Source organism: Trachemys scripta, chromosome 1 (assembly GCF_013100865.1).
Source record: "Trachemys scripta elegans isolate TJP31775 chromosome 1, CAS_Tse_1.0, whole genome shotgun sequence".
In the NCBI taxonomy this organism is placed as follows: Eukaryota; Metazoa; Chordata; order Testudines; family Emydidae; genus Trachemys; species Trachemys scripta.
Window position 1 is genome coordinate 120,228,740 of NC_048298.1, and position 17,254 is coordinate 120,245,993.

At 39.6% G+C, this 17,254-nt stretch overlaps 1 protein-coding gene across 4 annotated transcripts in view; it reads right to left on the bottom strand.

Annotated features, from left to right (window-relative positions):
* Nucleotides 1-17,254, bottom strand: part of SCUBE1 (signal peptide, CUB domain and EGF like domain containing 1) — a 295,072-nt gene that overhangs the window by 227,951 nt on the left and 49,867 nt on the right. The gene's annotated exons all lie outside the window — the stretch shown is intronic.

Genomic DNA, 17,254 nt, shown 5'->3' on the forward strand with positions numbered 1-17,254 from the left:
GGCAATCCCAGATGCATTGGAAGAATGTGGCTTTCGATGAAAGACATTTGGGATAGCATGGAAAGCATTTCAACCAGGTTTTGTTAGATACATAAGGAGCACTCTAAGGATTATACTTTAATGTGTTATATGCTCCTCTTCATTTCTGCAAGGGAAAGGGGGCAAAAAATCCAGACAATATCCCTGCTGGGAAGTGAGAGTGAATGAGTGAGGAATGCTGTCTCCATGATAAACTACCCCGTTCCTGCCAACTTCACAAGCTCCACACCTGGGGAAGTGGTAGCCCAAGAACCCATTTTCTCACTCTGTGCAGGGACAATGCTGCATCCCAACAAAGCAAAGTTACAAAGTTCATGATTCTAAAACACATAGGGGGCCAGATCCTCACCCAGTGTAAATTGTCATAGGTACAATGGAAATATACCGATTTATGCCAGCTGAGGATCTAGTCCAGAATTTCCAGCCCCCTACATATCAATAACCTGCATAAGAGATTATTCAGGCTACAGGTTGTGTCTTAAAAATAAAATCAAGAACTTTCAGGGTAAAAGATACTACCTACGTGTTAAGATTTTTTTTTAAATGTAAAATGAGACACATCATTCATTTTAATTATGCCCTCTGTTACACAGATATACGCTGCTAGAAATCTTGTTAGAACTCCAACTATGTGGCTTTTCCAGCTATCAAGACTTTAGAAAACATTTAATTCAAAAATGCCTCCATAGGTATAAAACATTCAGATACTAATTTTGTGTGTGTTGCATTACAAACTAAATGAACAAGTTTAGCTACTTGTAGCTCTTTCGAAGAGCAGTTGGTGTTGCTATGGTTGATATAATTGAGGGTGTTGTCATCCACTGAGCAGCTAAAAGACACTACAGTAGCATCTGCATCATCCCCTCATGGAAAGTGCTAATGAATTTAATAGGGATGAAACCAATATGCTTATATAGAAATTGCTGTAAAACATTTGTAGAATTTAACAGAGTTATATCTTTCCTACCAGTATCTTGAAATCCATTTGATGAAATTCTATAGCAGGAATATAATTCTTTATTTAATTTTGTAGGATTTAAAAAAAAAAACTAATTAAAAGGTAAGCATTTTCTATTATTATTGTAGGAATTTTCCACAGGTGATGGATTGAAAGGTAACAGATTTCAAACCAATAAAATATATTTTTTAAACCAAAAACACATAATTAATCTGCAGAACTCATTGCCATGAGATACCACCGAGTCCAACAGTTTAGTAGATTTTACAGATTTTAAACAATGGATTATGTGGATCATGAAAACATCCACAGTTACATTAGACAGGATAAAATATTTACAGGGGATATAAACCACATGCTTCCTGCATAAGCCAACCTCTAATTGGCAGTGGTTAAGAAGAAACACTCTATGGGCAGGTTATTTCATTATGGGATTTCTTATATCTTCCTCTGAAACATCTGATATTGGTTGTTTTCAGAGACAGAATACTAGACTAGATGAATCACTGTTCTGATCTGGTATTGACAAATACTATATTCTTATGTCTGATTGGCCACAGCCAGTTGCTGCCACATAACTCCTTGAAGTACTGTCACGAAGATATCATAGAGTAGTGATTTGGTGCGCACATGTTAACTCCAACTTGAGAACTAAAGCTGTGTGAAATTACAGTTGCCATTCACTGGAACCTTCTTACTTTTGAATCATGTAGACTTGAACCCCTTCAGTTTTTCATTTGAAGTTTTGATTTCAAACTCACTTAAACTGAAACTCGGTCCAACCCCCCAATGTTCATGTGATTTCACAACATAGGAATAAGGTTTACATGCTTTCAACATGCAATCAAATAAATTTGTGAGACTGGGCCTACAGTCACTCAAAATATTCCACTGAAATCAACGGGACTCTTTCCAGTAATTTTAAACCTTTGCACTGTATCACATCTTCCAGCTGAGAATCTAAAAGCTTTTCACAAACATAAATTAAGACTTGACACTCATAGGTAAGTATCACACCCATTTAACACAGGAGAAAATTGAGTCAGAGAAGATAATGTCTTGGCCGTGCAAGGAGTTGCACGCATAAGCACATACTGGATTGGCACCTAAGTGCTTTGATGGATTGGGACCAGAGTGCTTAGCCTCTTGCAGGATCAAATGCTAAATGACTTGTGCCCTCAGTCACAAAACAAGCCCCTGGAACAGAGAATTCAGATTATTTGACTCCCTAACCTGTTCTCGAAGTACCAGGCCATTTCTAATTCTATAAATCAATAATGGGATGTGCAGCTCAATGTTGCCTGTCATATTAATACTTTTTATTGCATCTCTGCCTAGTTTCAGAAGCAGTTTCTCACTTAGCTCTTCAACATAAATGAGAGACAGAGTTAAACAAAGGAAGTTTTGCAATGCTTCTAAAGAGCATTAAAAAAAAAAAAAAAAAGAGTTGAAATTCCCAGTTGAGTCTAAATATAGCAACCCATAGATTTTATCATAGTGAATTAGAAGACTTTTTTCTTAATATAGAGCCAAAATGCTATACACAGTGTCATTAGTTTTCTTTTTCTAGTATTTATCTAACAATGTATTATAGGTACTTTTATATTGCACTAAGTAAATAATAGAAAAGATTTTCAGTCCATATTTATACCATTTCAACCTTGAAAGATGATACACTTTTTCTTTTGTAAATAATAATGCTTGGGATGACAGTACATTAGGAATACTTACAAAAATCAATTTAAACACAATTTTTGCAGTGTCACAGACATTTTAAAAAATTCACACATATTTAAATAATTTGGTTATTTTATTTTTAAACCTGCTTTAAAACGGAAGAAAAACAGATGTAGAAGCCTTATTAGATCATGTATCTCCTATATTATATTGTTTTTAATGTATACCACAAAGTCCTGGAGTTTTGGAAAGGCACCCTTTGGTGTGGCATATTTATAAAACTGAAATCTTAATAAATAAATATCCACTTAACATTCTTCAGTGCTTTGTCCATTCTGTTTTAAATGACTCGAGCAAAGCTTCAAATACTTTGCTTAGGAGATTATTACACTGTTTAATCATTATCATTATAAAAACTTTCCCCCCAGTGATATTCAGCCAAAATTTTCCTTAGCTATGACAAAATGAAACAATGTCTCCTTGGTTCTCACCCCTATTCCCATATCTGGAAAGGGTTATCATATGCTCCCTCAGTTCTCATCTATATAATATGACTCCAGGAATGTGTGTGTATCACTCTGAAGCTATTATGTCTGTAGCGTCAGTGTGAAAATATTGAAACAACTACTAGCATGGTTGAGAGCTCTTTTTGCTCAGAATTTCACCAGATTCAATCATCACTGAGATTCACTGTTTGTTACCATCCAATCTCAGCCCTTTTGAGCGTAAGAATTATACCTGTGCAGTGTACAGATTCAGTAAGGCATGTATCTAAATCACAAGAAGACCATTGTGATATCAAAGGCAACTCAGCCAATCACGAACCTTACTTTACAGCTTATTTACATGCAATAATTTCATGGGTTGTATGAGGGAGACTGCACAAATGGTAGATTACTTGGTTACCCACGCACCCAACTGCCACCCACACAAATCAACACAAATATCCCAGCACAACTCCCCTAGACACAAAACAAGACAACCACCCACACAACAACACAACCAGCATAGGCCAGAGGTTCTCAAACTTTTTTTGCTAGGACCCCGTTTGAAAATATTTCAGGCTGTGATGACCACCCCTCTACCCCCAAAAAGTGACGACCTCCCCATACCATGCCACCCTTACTTCTCGCTGCTACTGGGGCAGTTGGTATGTGACAGTTGATCAGAGGAGGTGGAAGTAACAGGTACATGGGGTAACAAACGGGTAGTTGTGCCTCCAGCCGGGGGCAGCTCTGTGCAAAAATTTTGGGGATCATGTACAAACAGCAACATTGCTCACTACAACACAGCACAATGAAACCAGAGCCCACATTTTCAGCTTTTTTACATACATTATTTTATGAATTACACTTGTGTGACAGCATGGGATTTCAGTTACTAGTTTATTTACAGTTATGTATATTCAGTTTCTTTCCAGATTTTCCATATATATCAATCTCTGCAGCCCCTTAAGCGTTTCTTTGAGTTCTTCTCCAAAGTCCTTCCAATTTTTTGAACCATCATTTTGGTACTGCCAAGTCCAGAAATACATTTATTTCTTTTTTAGCTATTACCTGTAGTCTTCCAAATTCCATATTAAAAGGTGTTATCATAATTTTGTCCATATGTTTGTTTTGGTATCATTAAGCTAGAGAATTCCTCCCTTTTAGGGTAATGTTATATCATGTAATTGGATATGTTTCCATTGTGTAATGCATAGTGAGATACTGCCATTTCTTTACATAGAAAGGGTCTGAATCAAAGCCCATTTAATCAGTGGAAAGAACCCAACTGACTTCTGTAGGGTTTGGATTAGGCCCAAAGAGTTTTAGGCGCTGATCTTACGATATGCTCCAGTCCTTTACACCTGCACATAGTCCTACTGAAGTCAGTGGGACTCTACATGGGTGCACGAATCCACTGTGTGCATCAAATTGCAAGAACAGGGCCCTACAAAGAGTGATAGAAACCAAGATTTTGGCCTGGGACCTGCTTAACAAGAGTATTGATTATCATAGTTTACTTTTAGTGCTCGTCCATTTTAGGACTTGACTAAACAGAGAGTTAGTAAGTGGCAAGCTGGCGTGTAAATCTATAGTGCTCTAACTGCCATGTGGATCCTACTACCACACACTAGATGTTCTGCAGTGTGCTTTGGTCTACTGCAATTTGAACTACAGAACTTTTGAAGTTAGTGAGTGTGAGCATGCTCATTCACTGTAGATGTATGCCCCAGCTTGCTGTGCACTAACTCTTTGTTTAGACAAGCCCTGAGAAAAAAAATATGGTTACATTTTTTACTCTAATTACACTATACTTGCACTGCAATTACACTGTAAGATAATTACTAATTACTTTTTGATCATTACTACTAAAACCAGGATGTTAACTAACAATCTAAATATAAAGATAACATAAATACAACACAGTTACTACACTTGGATTCTAAAACTACATGTATTAAATATGAAACCAAAGAGATAAGTATATGGTCATATAGGTAAGCTCTGGTTATGTGAATTAGTGATAATTAGTTATCAGGAAACATAGCTAAAGCATAACTATATCCTAAATGCTATGTAACTACAGTGTAATTACAAGTACTGTATTATAAATAAAAATGAATAATAATTTATCAATCCACCCTTGCACACCTTTTCTTCTCCCAATCACCCGTGCCCTCCTTATTTCAGTGGCTCCCACAAAAATAGCAGGTGCTCAGGTACTATAGTGATGCAGTTCAAAAGTACTTATATTGACAGAGACACCGTTTGTGTTTACATAAAGGCCACTCCAGGTATCCGATTACAACTAACTGGATCAACACATGTACAGTAGAGACATATCCCACCTTAAAGTTTCTCTCTAGTTTAATGAGAGCCAAATACACATCAAAGAGTAGAATCTGGCTTCCAAATTACTGGCTCATGCTAACATACTGTAGAACGTATTTGTGAGTGGCAGTGTCAATGTAAGCCACTAATTTAGTTTGATCGACTGCCTCCTCTATGGGAGTATTTAAAAATCAAATCACAGGAATACTTGCAGAAATAAGAGGCAGAAATCAATTTTGCTAACATACAGCTTCTGGGTTCTTTATTTATGATAGGCTGAGATTATTCCTTCCTAGTTGTCATTGACCAAGATTTACTCCATAATTTTTATTACAGTGTTTCCTCAGACCTAACAACATTTACAGTTGAGCTGACCCAAACTCACTCTCGTTTTGGTACCTTTTAGGTCTCAGTGGATGAAAAAAGCAAGCAGATAGTAAATTAACATGCAAAGAAAGATCTGTCACGTAAACACAGGAGGTTAATTTTGGGTGCCCAAATATTTAAGATGTGCTCAGAAGGAAAGCTTTCATGTAAAGACTCCTGGGGACTGGCAGAAGGAATGTCTTATGGCAAAAGCACAGGACTCAGAACCTATCTTCAATGAGCTTTAGATCAATGATCCACTAACTTCAATGGCTTTGGATCAGGCCCCTTAGAATCAGAATTCCTGGCTTTTTTCTGTGTGAAACCCTGGACAATAATCTAGGGACACTTTTTCAAAAGTGTCCTCTAACTTGGGCTTCCAAGCTTAACTACACTAAGGGCACAAATTTTTGAAGGTGCTGACCACTTACGGCTCCAACAGATATCCATGGGATTGCAGCTCTGAAAAGTCAGGTAGCTGACGTTGGGCATCCAAACACTCAGGGATACAGAAATTAGAGCTCTCTAACTTCTCTGTGTCTCAGTTTCCCATATGGTATGTAAAAATGGAGATAACAGTTCCTACCATAGGTGCTGACACTGTGGGTGCTCCGGGGCTCAAGCATCAACCAAAAAAAATCCACATGGCCCAATTAATCTTGTGTGTGCTCTGATGCCTGGACTGTGGCCCCGCCTCCTTCTCTGCCCATGCTCTGCCCAGAGGCCCTGCCCACACTTGGCCTCTTCCCCTTACACCCCACCCTGCCACTCTGCCCTGAGTAGGCCCTGCCCGTGCTCGGCCTCTTCCCCGCGAGGCCCTGCCCATGCTCACACTGGGGAGGGGACAGAGAGGCGCACCCACCGGCAAAAACAACGTCAGCACCTGTGGTTCCCACCCATGGTCTAATGGAGCATGCCTTTAAAAGAGACATCGTTCATAGGCCATAGATCTTTAGCCATGACAATTTCTTTGGACTTATGGGAAGGTCTTATGCCTCAGGGTGGGCAAACTATGGCCTATGGCCACATCCAGCCAACCAGCCATTTTAATCCAGCCTTCGAGCTCCTGCCGTGGAGTGGGGTCTGGGGCTTGCTCCGCTCTGATGCTCCAGCCGGTAAGCAGGGTCGGGGGCCGCTCCACACGGCTCCCAGAAGCAGCAGCATGTTCCCCTTCTGGCTCCTACGCATAGAGGCAGCCAGGGGCCTCCACTCCACACATTGCTCCTGCCCCAAGCGCTGCCTCTGCAGCTCCCATTGGCTGGGAACCGCACCCAATGGGAGCTGCAGGGGCTGCACCTTTGGATGGGGCAGTGCGCAGGGCCGCCTGGCTGTGCCTCTACATAGGAGCTGAGGGGGGACATCCTGCTGCTTCCGGAAACCGCTTGAGGTAAGCGCTTCCCCGACCCTGCACCCCTGAGCCACCCGCCATGTCCCAACTCCCTGCCCCCACTCCGATCCCCCTCCCACACTCCAAACCCCTCAGTCCCAGCCTGGAACACCCTCCTACACCCCAAGCCCTTCATCCCCAGCCTCACCCCAGAGCCCGCATCCCCAGCAGGGGCCCTCACCCCAGCCCAAGGCCCCCCCTCCTACACCCTGAACTCCTCATTTCTGGCCCTACCCCGGAGCCTGCACCCCCAGCCAGAGCCCTCACCCCCTCCTGCACCCCAACTCCAATTTCATGAGTATTCATGACCTGCCATACAAATTTCCATACCCAGATGTGGCCCTCGGGCCAAAAAGTTTGCCCACCCGTCTTATGCCCTTTGACCAGAGTCATGCTAACCAAGCCTGAGGTACTAAAAATGCCTCTCTTGGACTTGTTTTGTGAACTAGTACTTCTATTAATGGAGGCACAAACTGTTAACAGATGACATGTGCCTGGACTATATAGGCCTCAGATCCTGCAGGGCCACTGTCTGATCACTTTTTGGCCAGGTCAGACCTAGGGTTACCATACGTCCAGTTTTTCCCGGACATGTCCGGCTTTTTGGTAATCAAACCCCCGTCCAGGGCCCGGTGGAGTGTCCTCTTTTTTTATTTTTTAAATACGGTAACCCTAGTCAAACCTGAGTGGCACTGTGTCTCTGTTTGCCAGACTACAATGCAACTCACTCTAATTTGGAGGAGGGTGGGCTTACAGGATAGGGGTTCAAGCTGCTGGTGGGGGAAGGGTCACCTGAGAGGGAAAGAGGAGAGCCAGAGGGGTGTGTGGGCAAATCTATACTCCACCGCGCTTCAAGCGGCACTTTGCAGTCCCTGCTGGACTACACAAAATAAACTTTTCCAGACAAGCCAAAGACCTGATGTTTGTGAGGATTTGAATGAAGGGACTCCTGGAACTTTCCAGTAGTTACCACATGGCCAGTAGTAAGAAGTGGATAAAGGAGAAAAACAATAAAACTTAAAAACAGCCATGAGGACAAGAGGAGGGCAGGAAGGGTAGCAACATCAAAATTAATCCTATAATTATAACACTACATTAAAGGTGAGCTTTGAGGCTTAATTCATTAGTATTTGTACAACACATAGAGATCCATGGATGGAAGATGTAGTAAAGGGGTTCTCAAACTGGGGGTCGTGACCCCTCATGGGGTCACAAGGTTATTATGTGGGGGGTCATGAGCTGTCAGCCTCCACCCCAAACCCCGCTTTGCCTCCAGCATTTATAATGGTATTAAATATATTAAAAGGTGTTTTTAATTTGTAAGGAGGGTCGCACTCAGAGGCTTGCTGTGTGAAAGGAGTCCCCCGTAAAAAAGTTTGAGAATCACTGGACTGTAGTACATGCGGATGACTATTGATCATTATTAAATTCAGGTATTTAATTTTGTGCATCTGAATACTAAAGGGTTCAGTGCCTTAGATGTGTTTGTCATTGTAATTATTCATTTGAGGCAAAAAACTGAATCAAAGGGGACTAGTGACTGTTTTAAACTGATATAACACTATTAAAAGTAATATCAATTCTCTGAACAAGTAGGGAGTTAGAAATATTTTGTAAAACATGATATGACTAGGAACTGCTACTTCTAAAGTTAGGTTTTAAAAACAGGGCACAAAAGGTGCCTGTAAAATAAACATGCATTCACCTGTTTCCATACAGATAAACTTTCCATTTGTGTATAAAAATCAGCTACTTGTGCACTTCACTTCAATCTACAATGTGGATTTTTGCTGGTGCACCTATTGCAACTCATTTTGAAAGTCTGGCCTCCTCCTAGACCTCAAACAACTGCCAAACCCTGAAATCCTTACTCATGCAAAATGCTTGCTGTAAAAGAGTAAGGGCTTTAGTCGATAAAAGTGTGTGGTTATGTATGTGTTTTAATAAAAATGAAGAGTTATTAAAATAAAGCCATTGGGTTTCTACATCCCTCCTCTGAGTGCCAAGGGGTTTCAATCAGATTTGCAACTATGAAAATCTTTAAGAGAATTTATGACTGATAATATCATTAAAGGCATATCTAGTGTATTAGAGGGTGACAGTACCAAATGGTCTGATCCCTACCCGTCAAGTAGGTTTAGCAAACTAGGGTGAAGGCAGCTGGAGGAGGACCAAATGAATGGCCAATCATTCAGTTTCTCTTAAAAATATTTGTGTTTATGAAATGTATGAAGCTTTCCAAAAGTTGTTTAGTTTCACATTTTAAATGTTCAATGTTTTAACAGGAAAAAAATCTATTTGAACTGTTGGGTAATATAAAGAAAAATAAACATCAGTAATAGAAGCATTCATTTGGAGTTCATGTGAGCAACATATTGCATGCAGCTGTCTGAAGAGAGGGAAGAAAAAATAAAGCTGAATCAAAAGTAAGGCACTGCTCTCTTTAACCACGCCAATGATTATGCAAGCGTAAATCAATTAGTGTTACAACTTGTCGACATTTCGCATCTGGGAGTATATGAAATGATTTCTTATATATTTGCAACTCCCCTCCTGCTTTAGGTTCAGAGACAGATTCAGCCAACCCCATCCCCAGTTTAGACATTCATCCCAAAAGTGTGGGAGAGGCATCAGGTAGGTTTTTGTTTCAAACTGAATTTTTTAAAAAATAAACTATATAGTAACATTTGATAGACATGCCTGGTCTGTTAAATATGTGTATATAGAGATTTCATTCAATTTAATAAAATTACTAGAAATTACATGTGTTGTAATGATGGTCACTCTGTAACATCCTGCTAAAAAGAAAGATCTGATGACTATATTCCGGTGTAGCTAATTGTTGCAACGATGGGCTTGGGATAGCTCAGTGGTTTGAGCATTGGCCTCCTAAACCCCGGGTTGTGAGTTCAATCCTTGAGGGGGCCACTTAGGGATCTGGGGCAAAATCAGTACTTGGTCCTGCTAGTGAAGGCAGGGGGCTGGACTCGATGACCTTTCAAGGTCTGTTCTAGGAGATAGGATATCTCCATTTTCAGTTCAGTCAGTTTGTTTCTGATATTTACATGGCAAGAATTTGTAAACTTGTTAAAATAAACAAACAGTTTAAAAAAGATCAAATGATCCTTGACAGCAAAGGGAGGGCACTGAAGTGCTGAATGTGAAAAGTGCTGAACTGCCATTTTAAAGTTTTATATATATTATCCAATTGAAATTGCAGCATATCATCATCTGGGTTGGAATCAGGCCAGTACATTGGGGCTAGCATCCCAACTTTTACGAAATGGGCCATTAGCTTCTAAATGACCACAAGAAGTTAGGTTCTTGGTTTTATGCCCTGCCCCGAAATGCATTTAGAGAGAGACATGACTTCTTTTGCTCTCCTGTTTCCAACCCAGGTAATAACGTTCGGCAATGTCAATTCACTTCCTGTCCCAAAGTGTTGTGCAGTAAGACTGTGTATTGTTAAAGATGGCTGCAGTGCAATATGGGGGGAAGTAACCCCTGTAAAACCACTAATCCTTTATTGATGTCCAAAGGTTGTTATGAGATTTAATTAAAGTTTACAAAACATTCAAATGAAAGATGCTTTAGGAGTACTATTTTTAACAACAACAACAGGATCATCAAGCTCACACTGTTCACACATCAAGTTCACACTTAGGCTCAAATCCTCAAAGGTCTATCTGGTGTGGAGATCAGGAGGTCACTTAAATAGGGAACTGAGGCATACAAAAATTATTAAAATGTAGAAAATAATACTTTCTTTCCTCACCGGGATGTCATGAATATAAATCCATTAAGTGTTTGTGAAGTGCTTGGATAGTATAGCAAGTAACACCATACAGAAGAATATAACTAAAATAAATGTATAAATTAACATATTAAAATAAAAATTATTGTCTATATTATCTTGTGTCTTGTTTGGTGGTGGTGAACAACTGTATGACACCTACTTAAGAAGGCTTATTACCTAGAGATGTTAAAGAAAAAACTTCTCTATGAAATATAAACTAACGTGTTAAGGTGAATGCAATCTGGAAAACAGAAAGTGTTTTTGTAATAAAGCAACACTAACTCCTGTTAAAAAGGGAATGTTACAGATGATAGCTGGGGGTGGAGGCGGCATCCAGAGAGCTATGAATAACGCTTTTATTGAGCTATGCAAAGGGCAAAATTGATTACTGATACAATTAAATTTATTCCTGGTGTAAAAACAGGACTCATGATAATTTCCCCAAATGTGGATTCAGTTTAGTTTGATTTCTACTAAGACAGTAATTTCAATTGGGGGGGGGCGGGGCGAAAGACTGATAATGATATCTTCATAATTCTGCCTCCAGGAGAAGAACAATGCAATTTGGAGGATTTTAAATGCAACAATCAATCCAAATAATGTTCCTCCATGTATAACCTGTACACATTGTTTTCTTTCCTTATTTTTTCATATTCAGATTAGCGATTGGGAAACAGAAGACTTGGTACAGAGAAACATCAGCCACTCTGGCCAAGAAATCTTGCAAAACAAGGCTCTCTCAGCTTCCAGTTTCAAATAGACAAGGCATTTGTCTCCACTTTCTATTCTGAACTGTTGAATAGCTTTGGAATGGTTAGCTGTGGCTAGCAGTGAGAATTGCCCTTACCAAGGTTTTTAGTCATTTTCCTGGCTGAATCTCAGGTCTATATCCCATTCTTATCCTCCTTGAACTATGCTGCTTTTAACTATGTTTGTCACATCTTCCTGCTTGGCTATTGTAATGGTCCTCCTCCTGGTGCTTCTCCTCTCTCTGATCATTCCTACTGCATCTGAATAGGTAGGTCTTCCTTCTCCACTCTCCATGGTGGTCCCTTTGGACTCCATCTTTGACCCCCTCCTCTCACTTTACTCCCTTTCTTTAGGTACAGGCATCCATTCACACAATTTCAACCATCATCTTCATGCTGGTGATTGTCAAATCTGCCTTTTTACTCCTGACTCCTCTTCCTCCATCCAGTCCTGCATCTCAGCCTGAGATCTCCTCCCATGTATCTTGTCGTCAGTTTAACAAAACTGAACACCTGAACTTTTCTCTAAAATAGTCTCAGCTCACTGTATTCTCTACAGCACCTTTTTTCTCACTGAAGCCCAAAGCCTAGAAGTCATTTTTGACTCCACAGAAAAAAGCAGAATCCATGTTTAGTGAAGACGAAACATAGAGCTGAGTATCATCTATACAGTGGTGGCAATGCTTCAACCCAGTACATCTCACTGTCTCTCCCAGCAGCCTCAAATTCATGTGGAGCAAGATACATCACGAGACTAAGTAAGCAGTGTCCTATAGTTGAGGGTCTCTGAGGAGATAGGGAAATTGCTCATCACCACTATCTGGAATTTCTCAGATGCAAGATCTGGACTACAATAGCACCACCTCATCCACCCCCAGCAGGGCACTGTAAGTGCGTCAACAAACCTCATTGTCAGTGCCATGAAAGATTGCTGTGAGATAGAAAATCAGCACAGACATCTTCCCAGAAGACCATTACTAGGAGCTGACCATACTTTCTTCCTGCCATTCATACAACACTCCAGTGAGGTAGGTAGGTAAATATTATTAACCCAATTTTATAGTTTGGAAACCACAGAGTAAAACAGTGACAGAGCCAGGATAAGATTGAAAAGCAAGAAAATCAATCTCTCTCTCTTCCCTGCTAGACTCAAGTCATTCTCCATTTATCACCCTGGCTGCTACTCGGAACTCACAGATATTATGGTAGAAAGTAACAACAAATTCTAAAGTCTCCACAACAGCAGCAGCATAGAAATGCACCCATGTTGCACCTTAGTCTGAAATGGAAGAAGCCTTACAGCACCGGTGCTTTAGCCACCTCACCCCATGCTTAAATCTTTGAAATCATGGCAAGAGCTCATGCAAAGATAGCGGTGTCTAGGCACCAGTGTGTTGGCATATAACTGCTTTATCCACAGAGCTACCAGCAGAGTGATCCATTAGACAATACAATTCCCCAAAGAAATCAGCAACTCTTCTAATCAAAATATAGCAATAAATTAAGTGCTAAATTCTACCCATACAGGCCCATCATCTTTCAGAATATGATTCTAGGGACCTAATTTAGCAAAGCATTTAAGTTCACACTTAAGTCGATCCCTTCAGCAAAACACTTAATCTGGTGCTTAACTGTAAGTCCCACTGCTGATAATGGGCATTAAGAACATGTCGAGTTGCTTTGCTGAACTGGGCCTGAGATCATATTCTGAATAAGTAGTTTTTAAGGGATAAATCCCACCCACTGAAGCTCATGCTGACATCTCCTATAGATGTCACTGGAGCACTCTGCATATCAAAAAACAGAATTTAATCTTAAAATTTATATTTACTATGGATGATTTATATCTACTATGGCTATTAGGCATAAATTGAAAGGATGGTCAATTATTTCAGGGCCTTGGCTAGAAGAAAAAGAGCAACTGAAAGTAACACTATGGCTAAAACTATGAAGGACATGAAATAAAATTAATTTATCAATAAATCAATGGGAGAAAATAAAACTGAAAACAACATCTGGACAAGTGAGCTAATTGCTTTTAAGAAATAAGAGCAATACTTCATATATGGAAGCAGAAAGTATATTTCATTACTGGTTTCAAATTAAGAATAAAGAAAGCTTATTGCAAGAGCCTAAACATTAGTCTTGTATCTACTGAATAGAATTTAGAATAATAATATTCAAAGAGAACTACTGCTATTTCAAGTGATTGCAATACTAAAAGCAGTTATTTTTAGCAAGACAAGGATCTCATCATAGTTTGAATTCCCCATGGTGTCATTTCACATTATATTTGAGAAATTCCTCAATAAAAGTGTCAAATAGAGAGCGAGTTGAACTCCCCAGAGGACAGATTTGGATATTTTCCAGTATAAATTTGTAGCCAAGAAATCTCATCCAAAAAAAAAGTTCACTTCATTAGAAAGAAAGAGAAAATGTTTAAATACGAGCACAGGAGAAAACACTTAACCCATCAACCTCATCTTGTCTAATTAATTGAGAAAACTCCATCTTTGGCTGCATCTGAAGAAGATTGTAATCATTTTTCTACACTGACTATATTACAAAGACATGCAGTGGAGGCTTAGAAAGGAATGTGAATCTTGACAAGTAGGGATGGTTCAAAATTTTGCAGGGCCCTGTATGAAGCAAGAGACGTGGGGGTTATGATGTAGCTTTCTTCTCAACTATGACTGGATTATATCCTCTGGTCAGTGGAGTTCTAGAGAAGTCAAGTGTAATCCCAAGAGTGCTACATAGTCACATGTGTAGCTTAGGGAGTCACTATCGATAAGTCTCTCATTAAAAATTGTAGAGCAAATGAACTACAATAGGGTGACCTCTGCCTTGTATCCAAGCATACAACTTCTAGTGATGTCAATGAAACTCTTATGGAAGGGTCCTATTGAATTAAATACAGAAAGAAGAGGCCATGTTTAAACCAACCTCTGGAATGTTATAGTAGCAATATAACTCTATTAAATTCCATAGGATGGTTTACTAATTCTGTAGAACTGAAATAATTGCATGTTAAATTCTATAGAATTTAGAATCCTGTTTAGTTTCTATAGAGCCTTATTTATTTCATCCTGATCAAGTACTATATGGCTTTTCCAGAAAAGTCATGGAGATATGTATAAAAGACATGATATAGTCCCAAACTGGCTATCCTTTGGCTTTGAGATTTGCTGGAGATATTACTTGTACATAAAGCTGAAAAAATATCAGCAAAACAGTTCATTAACTGGCGAGAAACTATTTTGTACCGTTTTAATAAAACATTACTGGTTTTTCCTGTTAACCACAGAAACAAAAGGTGGTTTTTGAAAGGAAGGGATGTATGTGTGGAGGAAAAGGGACACACAGCAACTCTTATTTATTCCAGGGTTGAATTTCTCCATTAGAAAAGAAAGGAAAAATCTCTTTTCTTTGGCAGCAAATAGCCAAAGTTCGCCCTGGCCAAAATTTCCAAAAAGTGATGGAAATCTCAGTTTCACTTGTGCAAATGCACAGTTTGTTGTAGCTCACTTTGTCTGGGATTTAAGTGCTCATGAACTCAGCTACTAATATTAAGACAGCCAACAATGTCACTCAATGGTTAAAGGCATGCATACTCATCTCAGCTTACGGGAAGTTATGCATACACCTACCCTGTATATAAAAAGACAAGAATGTTCCCCTTTTGATGACTGATGTCCAATTTCTAAGAGACACAGGCACTCCCCAAAAAGTGTCATTCATGACTAGGTTAAAGTATGATTGTACAGAATGGCAAGGGTCTTGCACTGCCACTGTCTGGACTGAAGACTTCCATCTTGAGGGCTCACTATTGGGCACATTTCAACATCTGTATATTGGTTTAAAATTTTAAAAGGGGGAAAGGAGAGACTGTTCCCCTAATTTCCTTTTCATTGTGAGAATATAAAATCAGTTATTTTATTGCCACATGCCAGTAATCATCCACCATCCCAACTTTTCAATATGCATTCCAAGGAACATATCCTCTCCTAGCTATAAAAACAAACAAAAAAAAGCATCTGAAGAAGTGAGGTTTTTACCCACGAAAGCTTATGCCCAAATAAATCTATTAGTCTTTAAGGTACCACCAGACTCCTTGTTGTTTTTATAGATACAGACTAACACGGCTACCCCCTGATACTTGATCTCCTAGCTATGTGGCCCCAAAAGGATGAAAAATTAACCTTAGTCCAGTGTCCTAAATATCTATCCTGAGGAGCCCACATAGTATTATTCCCTCTCCTCCTTAGTTCACTGAATCTCCTCTGTGCAGTCAGCTTTGCAGAGGCTTTTAAATGGGATGAAGAGTGCCAATTCACAAAGTGGAGCATGATCTGGGGGATAGCCACTGAACATGACACATCTGCAGGAGACTCTTGGTAAATCTTAGGTCAATACTTGAAGAATATGTTGGGGAGGACCATGCCCTCTTGTAGGAGGCGTGAAGCTACTCTAGGAAACTCCATGAGTTTCAGTATAATGTTCTATATTATTGTGGGTCATGCCCTCCAAAACATGTGGCTGACCTAAAGTCAATGGAGAAAATTTGAGTATCTGCACAGTCAGCAGAGTTCCATTCTGTGCCCTGAAGACCCTCCAGATGGGGGTTTTGGCTTAGGCAATGGAGAGCCATGATGCTGGAGACCTGCAGGAAAACCCCACAGATCTAATGAATGTGTGTTTATCAGTTCATGCCCCTTGTCTTCTGTTTGTTAGCACACCACACCCAGCCCTCACCATCGAGAAGATCACACCAAAATTGAGCTGAAAATAAAACCGGTCGAATACAGCAAAATAAACAAAACAAGAAGCAATAACCACACCCACATTTCCACACACATTCATTTGAATGCCAACTGACTGTGCTATTTGAACATGGTTTGTGCCCTGTTTTATTAGATATTCATGAACATTAGTATGAATAGTTTTTTTAAAAAAAGGACTGTTCTTAATAGACGAAAAACCCATGTTCTCATATAATTTTAATTTGACCATCTCTATTTGAAACACATTAATCCAGGAGGATGATCTTGCCCAGAAAACTTTAACCTAAATTTACTAACCGACTTTTAGAATACTGTGAGGAATGGAGGGAAAGTCTAGAGCTATATTTATACATTAGTCTGTTCAGAGCCTTTTAAATTTCTGTTTGTTTTTGTGACAGACAAAATTTGGAAGCTCAGGTCAAAAAGCCGTTAATAGGCTGGATGTACAACCCATCTGAACAAACATCACTCCAGCATGAAAATGAACAATGGGGGAAATATATGAGCTGCAAGATTAAGGAACACCTGCTCAAAAATTCTAGTTGTTCCACAGCCTCACTGAGTGCAGATTGACATTACTGGACAATATTATTTGTTATTCATTATCTGATCTCCCAATTTTCACTATGTAAACAGGGTTTTCAGCTTTAACCAGACTAAAATGTCAGCTGTGCCAGTCAGT